This window comes from Phalacrocorax carbo, chromosome 10, assembly GCF_963921805.1.
Source record: "Phalacrocorax carbo chromosome 10, bPhaCar2.1, whole genome shotgun sequence".
NCBI lineage: Eukaryota > Metazoa > Chordata > Aves > Suliformes > Phalacrocoracidae > Phalacrocorax > Phalacrocorax carbo.
In genome coordinates, this window is record NC_087522.1 from 17350685 (window position 1) to 17368219 (window position 17535).

Here is a 17535-nt window from a genome sequence, read left to right on the forward strand (position 1 = left end):
AGGAGGCTGGTGAAGCAGGTGCTTAATGGATAACTCCTTTATTCAGGGACTAGTTCCAAGAGAAATTGCATAATAAAATCTGCACTGCTGCAGCCCATTTCCAGACTTTCTGCCTCCAAAACTAAGCTGCTTAAAGATACAGTTCCCAAGATCCTACCTTCCTTCCCTGGCCAAAACATGAAAGTATCATTTCTATAGCTTGTGACCTCTATAGCTAGTGACCTTACAGCCAAACAATCAAACAATCAAGTCTGAATAAATTCTGAGGAGCTCTGCACTGTAACTTGTAACCACCATGGCATCATCAGAGCACTTCTCATTGGCAATAAGTGTCTGTTTTTCCTGGTAACATTATGTCCCGGCACCTGGTTGCCTCACCATGTGCCATCCCTACGTGCTGCCAAATGAAGCTGTCCCAGGCAAAAAGAGAAGCCCAGTGCCCGTTACCTCCTCTTCTCCTGGCTGCTGCAGAAGATGCTGCCTATTCTTCCTCCAAGCGCATCTCTGGTTACACGCACCCAGCATTCATGGGATGGTGAAGCAACTTTATGTGAAATAACTGTTGTTTCTGGGTTCTGATTTTCATTATATGTGTGAATTCTTGTTGTGTTCAGGAAGTGATGATAACCCCTGGGACCGCAATCATAGTGCTGTTTTGTGTTTAGCTATATGTCTGTGCACTTCTGCAAACACTTAGCTCCTTGGGCTACAGAGCCCAACATCCCAAGTGGTGTCCTTATATCTTTTGATGCAAAACAAAGTATCTGCAGGTGGCTAGCCATGTTTTGTAGGTGCCATCCTGTCATTTAATGCTGTTAAGCACTGCTCAGACCCGATTGTCCTTTCCTTTTCAGTACGTATGCATTATTTTAAAGCCATTTCATCCATACTTGTTGGATAGAGTTTAGTGAGGGCTGAATGCAAACAGCGACATTACTGTGAACTGGTCAAAACCCTGCCCATTGTCTGATGAGACTATCCTTTCTATTAGCATAACTCTGACGTAGGGGAATCATCCATTTAACAAGTAAGGCTCCCTCACCGAATTGAGAATAACAGTTCAGGAAAAACACGTAGTCTTCTGTCATCAACATAATCCAATCCGTTGCTCCGAGTGGTCCTTTTTGATTATGTCCCAAATGTGAAGCCCTTTTAGTGGAGTTGGCCTGCCATTTTGCCAATCCTGACAAACTATTATGAACAAATCTGTACAAATATGTCTTTACACTCTCATCCTGGGTTGTTGAACTAGAAATCATAGTTTGCACTTTGTCTGAGAGACAACTGCCTATTTGCTTTACTTTTTAAGAGTCAGACTGCTATGAAAAATGTCTCTCTTTGGGCTCTGCTACACTACAGCTTTGTCCATCAGACATCAGCTCTTACCCAACCTCACAGCCTGTTTGAAAATCATATTTCTATCCATAAAATAGTAATCTGTGTTATCTGGGTGAGTTTCCTGTCTGCCAGCTCCCTTTTAGCATTGCAATAGTGGGTTATGGCTGGTTTCAGCCAACACAGGCCAAAATGAAGACATGACACCTTTTTTTCCCCTGCAGATTACAGTGAAAGATATCCTCCCTGAGCACATGGAAATGCAGGGTGTCCATAGGTACACTCTGGCCATTTGAAATGGGCCAATTTCAGTGTTTTCCACCTCTCGGCCCTCTGCCTTGCCCTTCTGTTAGATGCTTGGGCTTCCCCATTCAGTCAGAGGGAGCATTTGCAAATTCTTCAGGTGCTGCAGGTCACAGCTTGGCATTAGCTTAATCCCGAATGAATAATGTGCTGAGCTGTGAGCTCCAGCAGTGAGCACCACTTGCGCTTCCTTCTGCTAAGTTCACCACAAAATCTACCTCTTGCCTGAACCTGTACCTCAGAGACAGACCTCATCCTTCCCACTGGACCTGGTGCCTCTATCTGTTCTTTCTTCTGTTCATTCCACCCATCTCAGAGCAGTGATGTGTTAGCATCTTTGAACCTCTGCCCCATGCTGGGGGACTGGGCAATTCCCTGTCCCCTGAAATATTTCTTCAGATTCCTCCTCACCCACTTCTGTCCTCTGCTCTTTCCATGAGGGCATCACAGAGACAAGATCAAGGGCTCAGCACATTTTACCACACTAAGCATTGCTCCTTTCAATCAAATGCCATCCAAGTGTTTATTAACCTACTTGGATAGACTGTATATTTATTTTGTGGAAGTAAAGTCGTTACTATAAATCTCATAGTTCAGCTGTTTTTCTCTCTCTGCATATAACTTTCTTTTCTGTTATTGGTAGCAGTGCTCACAGCCACGCAGTGACTTCCACATAAACATCTTAGATGACATTTGAAAATGCCCTCCTTGCATTCTGGCTGACAATCCTTATTTTTTGCTGTGGCAAATCTGAAATTCCCATGAAAATGCTGCCTAAGCTCGTAGTCTCACCATCAACCTGTTAGTCATCTATATGCAAAATTCGGCTGAGCCTTTGCAAAGCCATGGGGACACGGACAGCATTTTTCCCCTGCTGTGCCATTGCCCTGGCTGGTGGAGGTAGCCACAACAGTATGGCTCTTCTGCTGCTCCATGGAGCCTTGTCTGTCCCTCTGCCTCAGTCCTCTTCTTTAAAGGAACTCTTGGGGTCAATCACGGTTTTAGTGCAAGACCTTTGGTTACCTCTAGGAGCTTCACTCATGGAAAGTTGTCCCTACCTTTTGAAGGTTAATCCTGGTTTGTCCACCAACCCATAACCTTTTTGCTTTGGCCTCAACTCCCCACACCTGTTAAAAAACTTTACTTCTTATCAGAGGCTCTGCTGAACTCCCAGAGTCACCCAGAAAGCAACCCCAAGCTCTTCCATAGTGTCAGCCTCTTTCTGTCACCTGGGTTAAAAGCCATCTCTGTGAAACATTTTGGGTTTAGGTGGCAGACAGTTACATCATCTTCTGCATTAGGCTCCAAGGGTTAACTTTGCTCAAGTTCTCAGAGGTGGCTGCCCTGTCCTTGCTCAGGCACCGCCTTGTGCCATCATGCATCCGACAGGCCCGCTGGGGGCAGAGGCCAGCCCCAAGGGCGAATGCACAACAGCACTGTGCCTCTGCAGAACACAACCACTGTCCCAAAGCTGAGGTCTTTGGAGGGAAGTGGTGGGGTCCTCCATAGGACTTCCCTGCCCTACTGCTCTCTTAGTCACTGCACCTAGTCACCACTCCATCTGCAGACACTGCTCAGCCCTCTCCTTTCCCCTGAAGCACCGGAATTTTGTGTTTGCTGGCACTTCCAGTGATGGAAATTCCTGGTCACTATGGTTCTGTGGCTGGACACGTGCAAACCCCTCTAGCTTATGGCATGTGATACCCCTGCAGCACTCAAGGCCCAGCAGCTTTTCAGGCGGCCATCAGTCTCTCCCACTGGCCTGGGGGTTCCCCCATGATCACCTTTCCTGGGAAGCCCCCCAGCCTGCATCTCCCACAGCTCACCCTGAAGAGCAGGGGTGCTCACCCCTCTCAAGCCTTCGAGCAAGGCTCTGGACTATGCTCTCCTCCCGTGGAGGGAAGGGCCCCTAGCAGCAACCAGGAAGCCTTTCTGGGCTGGGTCTTTGGAAAACTGTCCTGCTGAACCAGTTCCAATTTGTATAAAATTCTTCAATATTCATCAGGGAAGGGAGCCCATTTTGCTGGGCTAAGGTGAATAGATTAACCGCCTGTTTGTTCCTCCAGCCTCGCTCTTCCTTCACCAGAAGTGTTATTTTCTTTGGACAAAAAAATAAAAAAAGGCTTCCACAGGAGATTGGAGCTCAATGCTGTCTGTTCCAAAGTGCCTCTTGTCATCCAGCCCCACGTTGCTTGAAGAGCACCCCACCAAGCCGTGCTGTGGGTGTCCGGTCCCCATCACCACGTGGGTCAAGCAGCTAACAGGAAAGATCTAGTTCTAGGCCCAGCCTTGTGGTGGATGGGTGGACACGATGGTGTCTTGAGGGCCCTCCTGCTCAGGAACTGAGGTTCAGGAGACCTGGGGCCAAACCAGGCAGGCTGTGGCGTAGGGCTGGACATCAGGAGAGTGTTACAGTAGCAGGTGTCAAGTGGAGGATACACCTCCCTCCAGTCTGGAGTTAGGAACTACATTTTCTGGAAATGCAGCTGAATGCTGGTCATCTTCTCAACATTTCTGGGGAACTGGTAGAGTTGGATGATGATGGCTTTTCCCCCTTCTTTCTAGAAATAACATGTTTGTGGAAATTGCATTTTTCTGCAGGTGGATAACTCTTGCACATTCGGGTGTTCACTGAACACAGGGAAAACCCCTGTGGTTTCACTTTTGGAATTTGGAAAGCACTGAAACCTTCTGATCAATTAATTGATAAAGAAAACATTTCATTTCCATGCTGCAACAAACAAAGATTTAAAAACAGCTTTTAGCTCAGAAACTGGGAAAATAAAAGGAGTAAGAAAGGACAAAGTGACGAAAATATATCATTTCACCAACTTTCCCCTCACTGAGTTTTTCCACATCACTTTGATTTCAGCCAGATTAATTATTTTTTCTTGTTATGGCAACAGTTAGTTCAAAGGCTCCACTATTTCTCTAGCCTTGTGGTTCTCTCAGAGAGCTCCTTAAATAAGGTCTGGCTCTTGTGCATCCCACTTGGATGTGTCTTGCTTCCCTCCTATCAACTTCTGTAGGCTGCCCAAATCACACCTGGCATTTCCTGGGTTATCAGAGTAGAGTGTGGTAGAAACAAACCCAAACCCTTTTTGTTGATATAGTCCAGAATTTCTCCCAAACACAGCACTAGGGCTTCAGCTGTAGAACCTTTTTCAGCAGAAATTGCCTTTCACCATGTATTTGCAACAGTGCCTAAATAATGGGCTCAGGCAAAAATAGAAATAATTGTTGTCATTATGGCTTCTAGCTCAGGTTAAGGGCATCAGACCAGGGCAGCAAAGCGGACTGTTGTGGTGATAACCGGCACAGAAAAAACTGGGGTGATTTCCACTGGAAAACCTGTGTGAGAACAACTCCAGTGAGGTGCTCCACTCTGTTGCTTTCAAGGTTATCAAAAAAATGATCACCCTCTCAGCTGTGGTGTCCCATTCTGTGACATTAATGGAAGGAAAATTTAAAGCTGAAGGAATCTCTTGGCACAGTATGTAATTTGCTTGGGGAAATTAGTTTCAAAAAGGATCAGAAAGTTAAATACTATTGCTGGGCTTAAAATGAAGGCGAATAATTTTATAGCCAAAATAATATTTTTCTATGATAAATTATGTAGAAGGCAAGAGTAATAAAATGTCAAGCTCCAGGGTATAAAACAATCCCTGTAAAGGTCAGGAAGCACTTTTAATGTACATGCACATCACTGCACATTAGTCCAGATGCATTTTAATTTGTTTGGATTTTCTGTCCTTGATTGGACATGATACTCTTCTTGCCTGAAGTTCCTCAAGGCCAAACACCTTGTCGGCTGGACCAGGAGAGGAACCTTCCTCCACTCTCTCAGGTTATTGCTCCATTCCTTGAAGCATGAAGCATGAGGATTATTTTTGTCATGTGTATTATTCCTACCCCGTTCTTGCAAGACTTGAGACACTCTAGGTCTTGGTGTCATCTCGGCCTCTGATTTGTGACTTTGCAATTTTGCTGTTACAACACTGTCTCTAATTATAACTGGATTAACTTCTAAAACCAACCTGTCCACCTTATGCATGCTTCTTGGTTCCTATAACGCCAAATTCAACAGGTTGGCTGTCAATGTGCACAGCTATGCATACACACTTAGGTCTTAGATCATCATAGGTTGCTCGTTTTTCTGTTTTCTGTAGCCAACAGCGGATTAGGCATTAAGAATAGAAACTCCCTGTTTTCCTGCTTTTCTTCTTAGCCCACATCAGCTATTAAACCTTATACCCACCTTGTGCTTAGCAGGGGAGTGGAGCCAGACCAGCTTCGAATCACCCAGCCTGGAGGTCCCATCATCGTGGTCCTGGAGTGGTGCTTGATGAACTGCTGCACCTTGGATCTGTCCCCCAGCTCCACCATAACTAGCTAATGGTTTATTAAATCAGCCTGTAAGCAACCAGTTTGACCCCTCTGCCAGGTCAGCTCCAGTCCTCATGGTCCAAGCCCACATCTCCCTGCTTATCTGAAGGGTTCTCAGCTGCCTTCCAGGCTGTCCTACACAAGAAAGCATTTGGTGCTCATTTAGGGCAATTTACCAGGCTGTTTGAATTTGAGCGCTCTGCAATACACTTGTGAAATAAAACCAGACCCAACCTTTTTACAATGGCTTTCAGTGATGCTTGCAGCATCCTGAAATGCTCGGGTGGAATTTGCTCTTGAGCTTTGTAAAATTACCCACTGGGAGAGAGCAAATAGGGGAGAATTCAAACAAGGAAAGCCAATTTACATTACTGAAGTGTTAAAACAGGACAGAGCTGTTATCTCAAGCCCATGCTACAAAAACAGCCAAAGACCTCATAAAATACAGGATTTTGCATGGATGGAGACTGTCAGTTTATAATTTAAAACATCACAAAACGTACCAGAGCCAGCATGAGCCCAGTCATTGGAGCAAGTGTAGACAGGTGACCCCAGCCCATGCATGGGGAGAGTGAAGCAGTTGGGAAGAAGAGTGATGTGAGACTTCCAGCTACAGAGGTGTCCGGCCTGGACCGACCTCCTGACACATGCACTTGGGTTGAGCCTTGGTTGACAGCACTGACACCAGGTGCACACTGTGCTTGAGCCCCTTTTTGCGGCACGGGTTCTGCCTCCTCCTGTGGTTACAAGGAAGGAGCCAGGGCAGCCAAGGCTGGGTGGCCAGCACCACTAAGGGTGCAAACCCACCAAAGGGTTGCTTAAAAGCTTCTAGGAGGCATCAAGCAAAGAGGGAGACCTGGAGAGAGGATGTGGATTTCACTCACTCACAACACAATGCTCCATTTACCCTCTTATGGCTCCAGCAGCGGGTGCAAACTTCTCCATGGTGCAGCCCAGACGCCCATTTCTGGGCCTGTTTGAGGAATCTCCCAGGGCTGCTCCCTTGGTGGCTTCTCATTCTGCCAAAGCCAGGAAACATCCTGGCACATTTCGGCAGTGGGTGGGCACTCTGTGGCTCTGGACATGGAGTTCAAATCCCTCCTGCCAGACACCTGAGGCTTTTTGGAGAACTGCTGGAAATAAGTCTCATTCTCATCCTTCTCCTCCTTTGGTCTATAAGTGGTTGCTGTCGTGACATGGCCCTTTCCCCCCCCACCCTGCCAGACTCAGGGATTCTCAGAATTATCTCTGCCTCTTTCAGAGCAAAGGTAGCCCCATCTCCATCTTCCCCACCTCTCCTCAAGCAAGCAGTGACCCTCTGCACTCCCATTCCAGCACGAGTTCCCACCACAACACTGGGCTATATAATATAACTTTGGTTATGAATTTGGATCCTTGGCTGGCTGTGCCCAAACCATCTCCAAACTGCCTGGCTTTGTATTTTCCTGAAGTTTTAGTCCAGCTGAAACCATTAGATCATCTTTTCTGTGTCTTTGGATGTCACAGGTCCTTGTATTTCACTTGAACACTGAGCTCTGTAACTTGGGCCAGATTAAAACCCCACAGCCCTTGGGAGAGCGGAGCTGCTGTGGGCTGAGATGGAAAGTGACAAGGTGAGGTGCTGGTGCAGCCCCGGCACAGGCAGAGAGGGTTTAAACGCTTGCAGCACAAGCTTGGCGCTCCAGCCCAAAGGAAGAGTGACGATCGAGGCACCCTGGACCCCTCTGCCTCCCTGGCTGGCACAGGGCACTGAGCTCTTGGAACGCATGCTCTTGCAGCACCGGGGTAAGGCAAGAAATCCTCATGGCTTCACCTACCAAGTCCCTGCTCACAGGCTGAGCCATTCCTCCCAGAAACTGAATTAAAAACATACCATTGAAAATGAACTAATTTTGCTTTAAAGGCTGCAAGCCCTGGTGAGTGCACCGCTCCCCTTGCAAATTGTCGCAGTATGCAGTTACTGTCGCTGTGAGAGAGATGCAGCTTATTTCAAGGTTGAATTTGTCCAGCTTCTCATCCCCAGGACATTTACATCTCTGGAAATAATCTGGGGCCATCGCTGTCTGTTATAGTGGAGCTGTCACTTTCCTTGGTCAGATCTCTAGGCAGGAGCTTGGTTTTTAACAGTCTGATGTCACTATATACTCCCTTCTTTATATTCACTGTTTTATTTAATGTTAGGGAAAACATACATTTTATTTTCAAGCTTTTCTTTGCAGTTGCAAGGACCAGATACTTTTTTCTAATGATGAGAGCTGAGATTCTCATGCATTTGCGTGACTGCAACCAATGCCTTTAAAAACTACTTTAACTAAATCTCTGCCCAGAATTTATCAAAGACTCATGAGGCTGATGTACATGAGGGCTGCTGACATGCAGCACAGAACATATGAGCCCTAAAGTACCTAAAATTATCTTGTGTTAGCTTTTGAAAATATGTCTCCACCCTCCATTCAGAATGACAACTTTTGGCAACAACAAGAAAACAGAAACGACAGATGGTAACAAAATCTGGTACACAAACATGACAGTAGGCAATATAATGAACATTTCACCCACTCGTTCATTTATGCTAATCATCGCTTTTGAGCAACCTGAATTGTTATGCCAGACAGCAGTGGATCTGAAGCATGGCATAGCAAATCTCAGAGGGCCACCAACCTGAAACCAGAATAAAACCCCCACTGGGCTACTCGTTGTGAATGAAATTAAAGTATCGCTAAACTACAACCTGCTCTGATGGCCGCTGAAAAAAATCCCTCCTTTCCTAAAAAGCACATCAAACTCTCCTCCTGCCCTGAAATTCCTGCCCTGAAAAACACCACATCCACAAAACAGAGGTAGTCCAGTTTTCCTGCTACCTAAAGCTTCACCAAAACTCAGACAAACCAGCAAAAATGTGCAGGCAAAGGTGAGAATTAGCATCCTTGCAGTAAATGCTTATTGTGCAGCTAACACGTATTTTTTTTTACAGCAACAAAAAAATTCTTTGAAAAATGCTTTCCACCCCAGCTAAGCTCTCTGGTAGGAATTCAGTCCCCACAGGAAAATGTTTACTCTTTTATTTGAAGCCCACTTATCTCATGCTGACATTCTCAGTGGAAGGTGCTACGTCACCCACAAAACTCCTTTTATTTCCTATACAAATGTAAATCAGCCTGTTTTTTTTCCCCCAACAACCTTATGTAATGAACAGTATCCTTGCTCAACCATTTTGAAGACATGCTTTTAGCCTCTGTTTCATGCAGAAATTTGTAAGACTGAAACCATTCCTCTCCTTCCTTCCCGACATTTCAGTGCTTGCTCCTCTGCCTGCTGATGCAAATGTCTGTCGGCATTCCTGGGGTGGGTAGGACCTAAAAAACATCTCAGAGGGCAACAGTAACCCTATTTTATTCTCCTGAGGGTATAAAATATCTTTTCCCACAAACAAATCACCAGCACTTTCAGGAAAAAAGAGGTAATCTTGAGCAATTGCCCTCAGAGCTGACCAAGATGTGCAATTGTATAAAACTTATGTTTGTGTATAAATGTTATATTTGTTATTATAACAGAGGCCAGTCTTCCATGGTGAAGATTTTGAGACACTGCCCTTTATAAGACCCAGTCTTCATTTGCTCACAATGCTGTCAAACATCACTTATGGCAGATGAAATGCTCTCTTCTGGGGCCAGAATCACAGTGAAAACTCACAAGAAAAAAGTAAATTTCAGCCAAAACGTCTAAGTTGTTTTTGAGGGGACAAAGAACCCCTGTAAGGTCTTGAAAGGTTTCCAGCAATCACGTCTGCAAGTCCTACACTCGCCCCAGGAGAAGGGGTTGGAGATAATCTTTGTGTCAGCGATGCATCTCCCATCGTCTTAATGAAGACCCACCCACATTTGTCTGACCTGGGGAAAACTTAGCTTTTCCTGCCATTTGTCTTCTTTTCCTTGTCATCTCTTGCCCTAGATGAAACACCCCAGCCTGTCTAATTGTTCCTTAGGTGGAAGCCACTCCATTTCTTTGATCATCCTTGTTGCCCATCTCCACTTCTCTAGCCCTTCTGCACAAAGAAATACATCTATTTTGAGTCAAGGGGATTTCAACGGCATAGACTGGCCAAAGCAAAAGCCTGACATGGATGGAGCCATGCTAGACCAGGGCTTTCTGTTTCCCCCTCTGCTTCAGTCTCAATCATTCCTAAAAATGATGCCCCAGCCAACTCCCAGCCTCAACCATGCTGCTGCTGGAGAAACACTGATTGGCAGGGCTGGGGTCTTCCAGAGACCCCTATGCTGCAGTGCCAGCAAGAGCATCTGGGCTCTGCAGGGTGGTTGGGTGTCCTGCACAGCGATCAGTGGCTCAGCTCACCCTCAGGGATGCCACTGCTCACTTGTCCTGCCCTTGAAAGAAGGCTGTTTCAGACTCATGACGCTAGTCCTCAGCTGGTTTGTGGCTGGCTCCAGCCCATGCGCCATCTCCATCAATGGCAAGAAGACATTGCTAGATCTGACTTTCTGAGATCTGGTGCCTTCTCAGCTCAGTGCCCTTTTGGAAGCACCTAGCCAACCATGCTCCAGACAACACCTCTTTGAGACACTTTTCTTCCTCTTAACAAGACCAGCCTCCTGCATAGATCGCTGATGTCCATGTAGACCAGGACAGAACATCTGATAGCTGTGGTCAGCGCTGCAGATTTGGGGTGACCCCCACTGCAGGACAACCTCAGGCTGAAGATGGGCGATTTGTTGGGGAGCAGGGCTCAGCAGCACTAGGCAGTGGCAATGCAGGACATGAGGCTCCCCATGGACGTAGAGTGGCTGTGGCTGCCTGTAAGCCCAGGACGTCCTCCAGCCTATCACCCACCTATCACAAACCATATCAACACAGACAAACTGCTGCGTTGAATGTGGGGCCTGATGCTCCATAGGTACAGCTGCCACCTGGTAAAAGACAAGGAAATCCTCAGGTTTGTTTTTAGGTTTTTTCCACAGCTTTACGTACCTGCAAAGGTTTCCCATCCCCTGCCACGCACACTCCCTGCGTCCTCTGCCCCGTTTCGGGGTTAGGAAGCCAGAGGTGATGTTGCTCTGCTTCACTCCAGGACGCAGTGAACTGGCTGGCAGGTAATCAGGTGGGAAGGGATCTGGACTGGAACAGCATGAGAAGATGGGAGCTTCTGCCTGTTGTTTGTCATGGAAAAGGGCAGATGTCTGCGTCCTGCTGACAGCACATGCTGCTCCCCAGACTGGGAACACCAGCTTGCAAGGACACTGCTGTGATGCCATGGCCGAAGGAGGCTTAACCCCATGCCCTAAGCCACCTGGGGGTGTTCATGGTGGGGTCCCACAGCCTGGGGTGCCTGGGTGCCCTGGTGCTGCTGGCCTCAGTTGCTTTGCTGCAGCCCTGGAGCTGGGACCCCTGATAGCTTCCAGCTCATCCGGGGCCTCCCTGTGTCTCCAGCCTGCTCGCTGGACACACTCAAAGTTCACCCTGCTATAAATACCCAGGTGCAGGGCTGCCAGTGTCCTCCTGGCTGGGGAAGGCTGCTAAAACAAAATGGGGTTTCATTGCAATTAACCCTTTGGGCGACTCCCTTCTATGCAGTTTGAAAAAGAGGAATCCTCTGATTCAAATTGTTTCTAAAGCCAGAAGAGTGCAGCAAACTCCTTCTGTGGGCTGATTCCTGCTGGGAACAGCCCAGGGATTGGTACCGGGAGCAGAGGAGCACAGAGGGGCTGGCAGCACACTGCAAAAGATTGGTGTTTCATAGCCAGGAACATGCACAGCCCCGGTGCAAACCCCTGGCTTAGTCAGGGATGTCCTCCTGCACCGCGGACACGAGGTGTGGGGCCAGTGTTGCTTCTGTACCCCCACAGAGCAGAGGCTGCCTGTGTGCCCCATGCTCCCTGGAGAGCATAGCCTCATGCTGCGCAGCCCCACACCCTGCACCGGATGGTCCCATGCCCCAAGGCCCCACACCCTGCACAGTATTGTCCTACACACCATGACCCCCCATGGCCTGGCCCTGTGCTGCCCAGCCCACCCTGCGTCCCTGTCCCCATGTGCAGGTCTCGCTCTTAGCCACAGCTGAGCAGAAGCACTAAACCTTGTCTAACACCCCAAAGGGCAACAGAAACGCACCAAACAGGACAAGCTCTCTCCCTGGCTTGGGGACAACCCCAAGACGGAGAGTCCCCAGTCATGCTGCGTCACCTGAAGCAGAGTACAGTGTGTCGCCTGCAGTGGGGTGTGAAAGGGCACATGGGCAAGAGGCTCCCTGGGGAGCCAAACACAAGGTAGACTCCTGCTACCTGTAGCTGTACAAAGCCCTTTCATGGTGCCAAATGTGTCTTTTCAACCATTTTCCTGCCATGCATTACCACGCTGGGCTGATGGTCCGGCCATTCTCCAAGGAACAACCGAACAACCTCTTCCTCCTTTTACCCTGTTCAGACCACAGGAGATGTACAGCTCGGACCTAACAGCAGAGGACAAACCGCACGCCGGCTGCAGCGGAGAGGAGATGCCTGGGGAGCCCCAACAGGCTGTGTATGACCCCACGCCCCTGCTGAGGCTGGACATAGTTCAGTGCACGTATGGACCAGGGACAAAACATGCTCAGGACTGAGCAACGTCCTTGTCCCCAAAGGTTCCACAGCACCCAGGGCTGATTCCCAGCTCCAGTGGGGCTGGGGCTGCCCCGAGTGTGGTGCAGAGACCAGCAGGGCTTGGTCTTACAGCCCCCCTGGCCTTGCAGATTGGGGACAACCTTCTCCTTTCCCCCTGGGATCCTCGCAGCTGTGACGAACTGTTAACCTCAGGCCTGTGCAGGTCACAATGTCCAGCTAACTGTGACATGGAAACCACCTCATTTCAGCCTCAGAAATGTGACCTTTTGGGTACCTTTGGGCCAAGAAAAGGTGTCTTCATAGCCTCGCTCTCCTTCATGTCCCTCTCCTTCCCATTACCACCGTAGCCATAACGCTCCCAAGATGCTGAATGCCTCCTTATTGCTGTTGGATGCCATGGCCCTGCCTGGCATTTGCTCAACCAGGTTTTTGGGTTACTCAGGTTGTTGCTCCTGATGCCTGCATGAGTCCTGCCCCACTGCGATGCCGCACCCCGCGACCCCGGCCATGCCCAGTCCCCCGCACCCCCAGCAGCAACTGCACTCCCTGTGCTGGTCTGGAACGTCGCTGCCCCAGAACTGGGTTTCCCCAAGCCCCATGGCTGCCGTGTGCGGCACAGATGGACTCTGTGCACTGTGCAACGCTGGAGCAAACGAACAGAGTGGATGGCACTAGGGGGAGATAAAGGCCGGGACATGCCGGGCCCTGCGCCTTCAGCAGCCCACTCCTGTCCCCGTGTCCCCAGGGCCACCCTGGCCCCATTTGCCCGCAGGGGTGAAGGGTAGAGCTGCAGGTTTCCACATGTCACTGTCCCCTTGCTTTGCAGAGTCTTTCCTGGCATTTTGGTCTTTGGGAAGCACCTTTAGTGATAAAGGTCCTTTAGGAGTTTACACCTTGCAGCAGATATAAAAGCAAGAAGCCACGTCTTGCTACATGCAGGTAGCACAGGGGCACCTGAAAAATGCACCCAGGAGGAAGGAAAATAGCACCTGATGCACAGAAAAGGGTCCAGCAGTGAAAGAGAAGTCTGGGGACCCAGCCTGGAAGCAGAGTGTGACACACACTGCAAGACCTCAGCTGGAAACTCAGCCCATCGCTGCCCTAGCTACTCTTTCCCAATGCCCCTGCGGGGTCCCTATGCCAGCAAACCTGGCTCCTCCAGGGCTAAAAACCATTTTAGGGGGATTTCTGGCACCAGGTACCACCGCGGTATCGCACCAGCTCCTCTCCTCCCCTGGATGATCCCCTCTCAGCATGCTCCCTGCAACCCTTCTCACTGGAGATGGGAGGATTTCACCTGGCAGTTTGGAGCTGAGGAGCTGAACCAGCAGAACCTGCCCCTGTTAGGGCTGGTCGTGCATAGCTGGATCTCACCAGCACCCATTGGTGCAGCCGTGGGTCCCATGGCACGAACCAGCACTGCACACTGGGGTAAGCAGAGTGTGTCAGCGGCTCCATGGGGCAGCAGCAACACAAGGGGGGCATTTTTCATTTGTATTTCCTATGGATTAAAAACAAAAGGTAGAATTTATGCCCTTTTTTCCAGGAGGAGGGATTCAGAGCCCAGCTGGCACAGCAGTTCCAGGGTTATAGTCACAAGTGATACTGAAAGGGGTTTGTATGTTGCCACAATGCCATCAAACCATGGTGCCCTTGGGGGCTGAGCTCACCAGCCACATCCCTGAGCTACCCTGAAACACCCACAGAGCACCTGCTACTGAAACCACCAACCAGTTCCAAAACTATGTTTTCTGTCCCCATTGCCCACAGCCTGGATTTGCAGAGGTTTTGGGCTTGTGGCCTCACCAGATCCCCGTACCAGAAGGGAGCTGGATGTGGCAGGGGGTTTCAGGCTTTGCTGGCAGCCCCTTCTGCAGGGGAAAGCCCATCCTTGGGTCTGTGCTGGCTTTCTACCACCTCCGCCACACCTCGGTGAGGGCCCTTTGGCCACAAACGGATCCCATGCCCCTGGTCACACAGTGGCACAGAGGGGCATTGCTTACCCTGCAGCCACATCCCTATTTGTGCTGGATGACCAGAGGTTTCGGTGCTTTCCTGGGTGCTGAGCATCTTTCCAGCTCCAGCATCGCAGTGCGTAGCCCCTAAGCATGCAGTGTCACCATCACTTGCTAATGTTTAAAATTTTTGAGAGGTCCATATCTAAATTTTTCAATATTCTCACTCTTAAACTTTGTTAGGCTGGGATGCACTGGAGGAAAACGGGGAGGCTGGGGTGGCTGGTAACTCGATAGTGACATTGGCCTTGGACCAGGGAGGCTGGGTGCAGAGGGAGGAAGGCAGAGGGGTGCCCGGGCCGGGGTGTTATCTGAGCCCCTGTGGGAACAAAGTGTCTTCGCTATGCAGTGAGCTGGCAAGAGCAAGAGAAGGGAAGGAGATCCTCCTCCGTCAGCACTTTGCTATGCATTGCACTCCCCGCTCACCAGACACAGAGACTCACCCCTGCAGTGGTAGGACACCCATCCCCAGGGCTGTGCAGCTCGGAGATTGCTGTGTGCCGGGTCCTCACTCCCTCCCAGGCTTGGAAAAATTCACGTTCTGCTTTGGCTTCATTGCAAACATACCCTGACAAGTGGTGACTCGGTGCAAAGCAACATCACTGCTTTTCCCTGGACTGATACACCAGAAGGCTGTGCTGCCATCCAGAGAGACCTGGGCAGACTGGAGAGCTGGGCCGAGGGGAACCTGATGAAATTCAACAAAAGCAAATGTAAGGTCCTGCACCTGGGGAGGAACAACCCCACACACCAGTACAGGTTGGGGGCTGACCTGCTGGAAAGCAGCTCTGTTGAGAAGGGCCTGGGAGTGCTGGTGGACAACAAGGTGACCATGAGCCAGCACCGGGCCCTTGTGGCCAAGAAGGCCAACGGTATCCTGGGGTGCATTAAAAGGAGTGTGGCCAGCAGATCGAGAGAGGTTATCCTCCCCCCCTACTCTGCCCTAATGAGACCACATCTGGAGTACAGAGCCCAGTTTTGGGCCCCCCAGTTCAAGGACAGGGAACTGCTTGAGCAAGTCCAGCAGAGAGCTACCAAGATGACCAGGGCTGGAGCATCTTCCTTATGAGGAAAGGCTGAGAGACTTGGGTTTGTTCAGCCTGGAGAAGAGAAGACTGAATGGGGATCTTATCAATACCTATAAATATCTAAAGGGTGGGTGTCAGGACGATGGGACTAGGCTCTTTTCAATAGTGCCCAATGACAGGACAAGGGGCAACGGGCACAAGCTGGAACACAGGAAGTTTCACTCAATATGAGGAAAAAATGTCTTTCCTGTGCGGGTGCCAGAGCAGTGGCACAGGCTGCCCAGAGAGGTTGTGGGGTCCCTTCCCTGGAGACATTCAAAACCCACCTGGACGCAGTCCTGTGCCCCCTGCTCTAGGTGTGCCTGCTCAAGCAGGGGGGTTGGATGAGATGATCTCCAGAGGTCCCTTCCAACCCCTGCCATTCTGTGATTCTGTGATTCTGAGAGGGCAGCGAGGTACACGCAGCAGCACCCTGGCAGGTCAACCGTGTGCACTGAGTTCCCTGACAGAGGCAGCTCTGACACAATGCTGTCGTAAAAAAGAGCTAAACATTTGTACCAAGTCCTGTGCTTGGCTTGTTTTTCCCTGCCAGAACACTACCTGCACCCAGCGTCTGACCACAGCATCTCCAGCTCCACATCCCAACCCCTGAAGCTGCTTCATCCCCTCCTCCAGAACCTCTCCCTGTGCTCAGCCCCTGTTATGGCCCATAAACCCTTTGGGGGCTCTGGTACAAGTCTGGGATTTGCACTGCCCCTTACCCAGCAGATCTAAGGATTTGCAAGGCAACCTGGAAGGAAAGGCTCATATTTTATGATATTTTTGAATAAAATTAAATAAGCCCAAAAGCCAACAAGGGATAAACATTCAGGATTTTGGGCTGCAAATGGGTAGGGTTTGGTGTTTAATTGTTTCCCATGCAGGAGAGGAGCCAGCCATCAGGGAAGGCTCTGGTGCTCCGAGTTCTCAAAACCAGGCTGGAGCGCTGACCACTGAAACAGACAGCCAGACCCAGAGATTCAGCTCAGAGAAGATCCCATTGGTCTTTTGAATGCTCTCATGCCTGTCTCCAGCTTTGCTCTGTGCACCAGCAGAAACCCAGAGATTCTCTCAGCAGCAGAGCTTGGCGGGGCGCAGCACCTTGCTGCAGTGAGCTTGTTGCCCTTGCACTGCCTCTCACTGCAGTTACAGATGTGGCTGCTGAAGCCCTGCCACCCCAGCATCTTTGAAACCATGCAAAACCCGCCCACCTTTCTGCCAGAAACTACAGAAATCACCCAGGCTTTCAAGCTTTAGGTGTGCCCTTCATATCCTGGCCCGGGGGCCAGAGATTGCTGCAAGTAATTGGTGTTAGCAGCACCTGCCACCCTGATGCTGTCACATGTGCCAGGCTGGTGTCCAAGCAGGGACCCATGGGTGCTCTACTGGACCCTGCAGCTCTCCTGCGCTGCCAACGGCGCCTGAGTGTGAGAGAGGAGAAAGCCTGACCTGAGCATGAAGCTCTGCAGTGGCCCTGACAGCAAACCCGTCCTCTGCACATCATGAGACTTAAAAACCCCTCATCTAGAGACGCCCAAGTGTTGGACAGGTCCTTCAGTGCAGTGCCACGAGGTTAGGTCCCTTCTGCGGACTTGTCCAAAGCTTTTCTGTAGTGAACCTCCTTGGGCGAAGGTCCTGGCTCCAGGTCTGCCTTCCCAGCCCTGACCTCTCGCCCATTAGGGAGCTGCTGGCCCCGAGCCTCTTGTCAGTGTTTCTCCCCTTTTGACACATCAGAAAAGTTTCCATGCTGGTTTTTTTTTTTTTTTTTTTTTTGCTTTTAATAAATCATTCCTAAGATCGTGTCATCCTGCCACG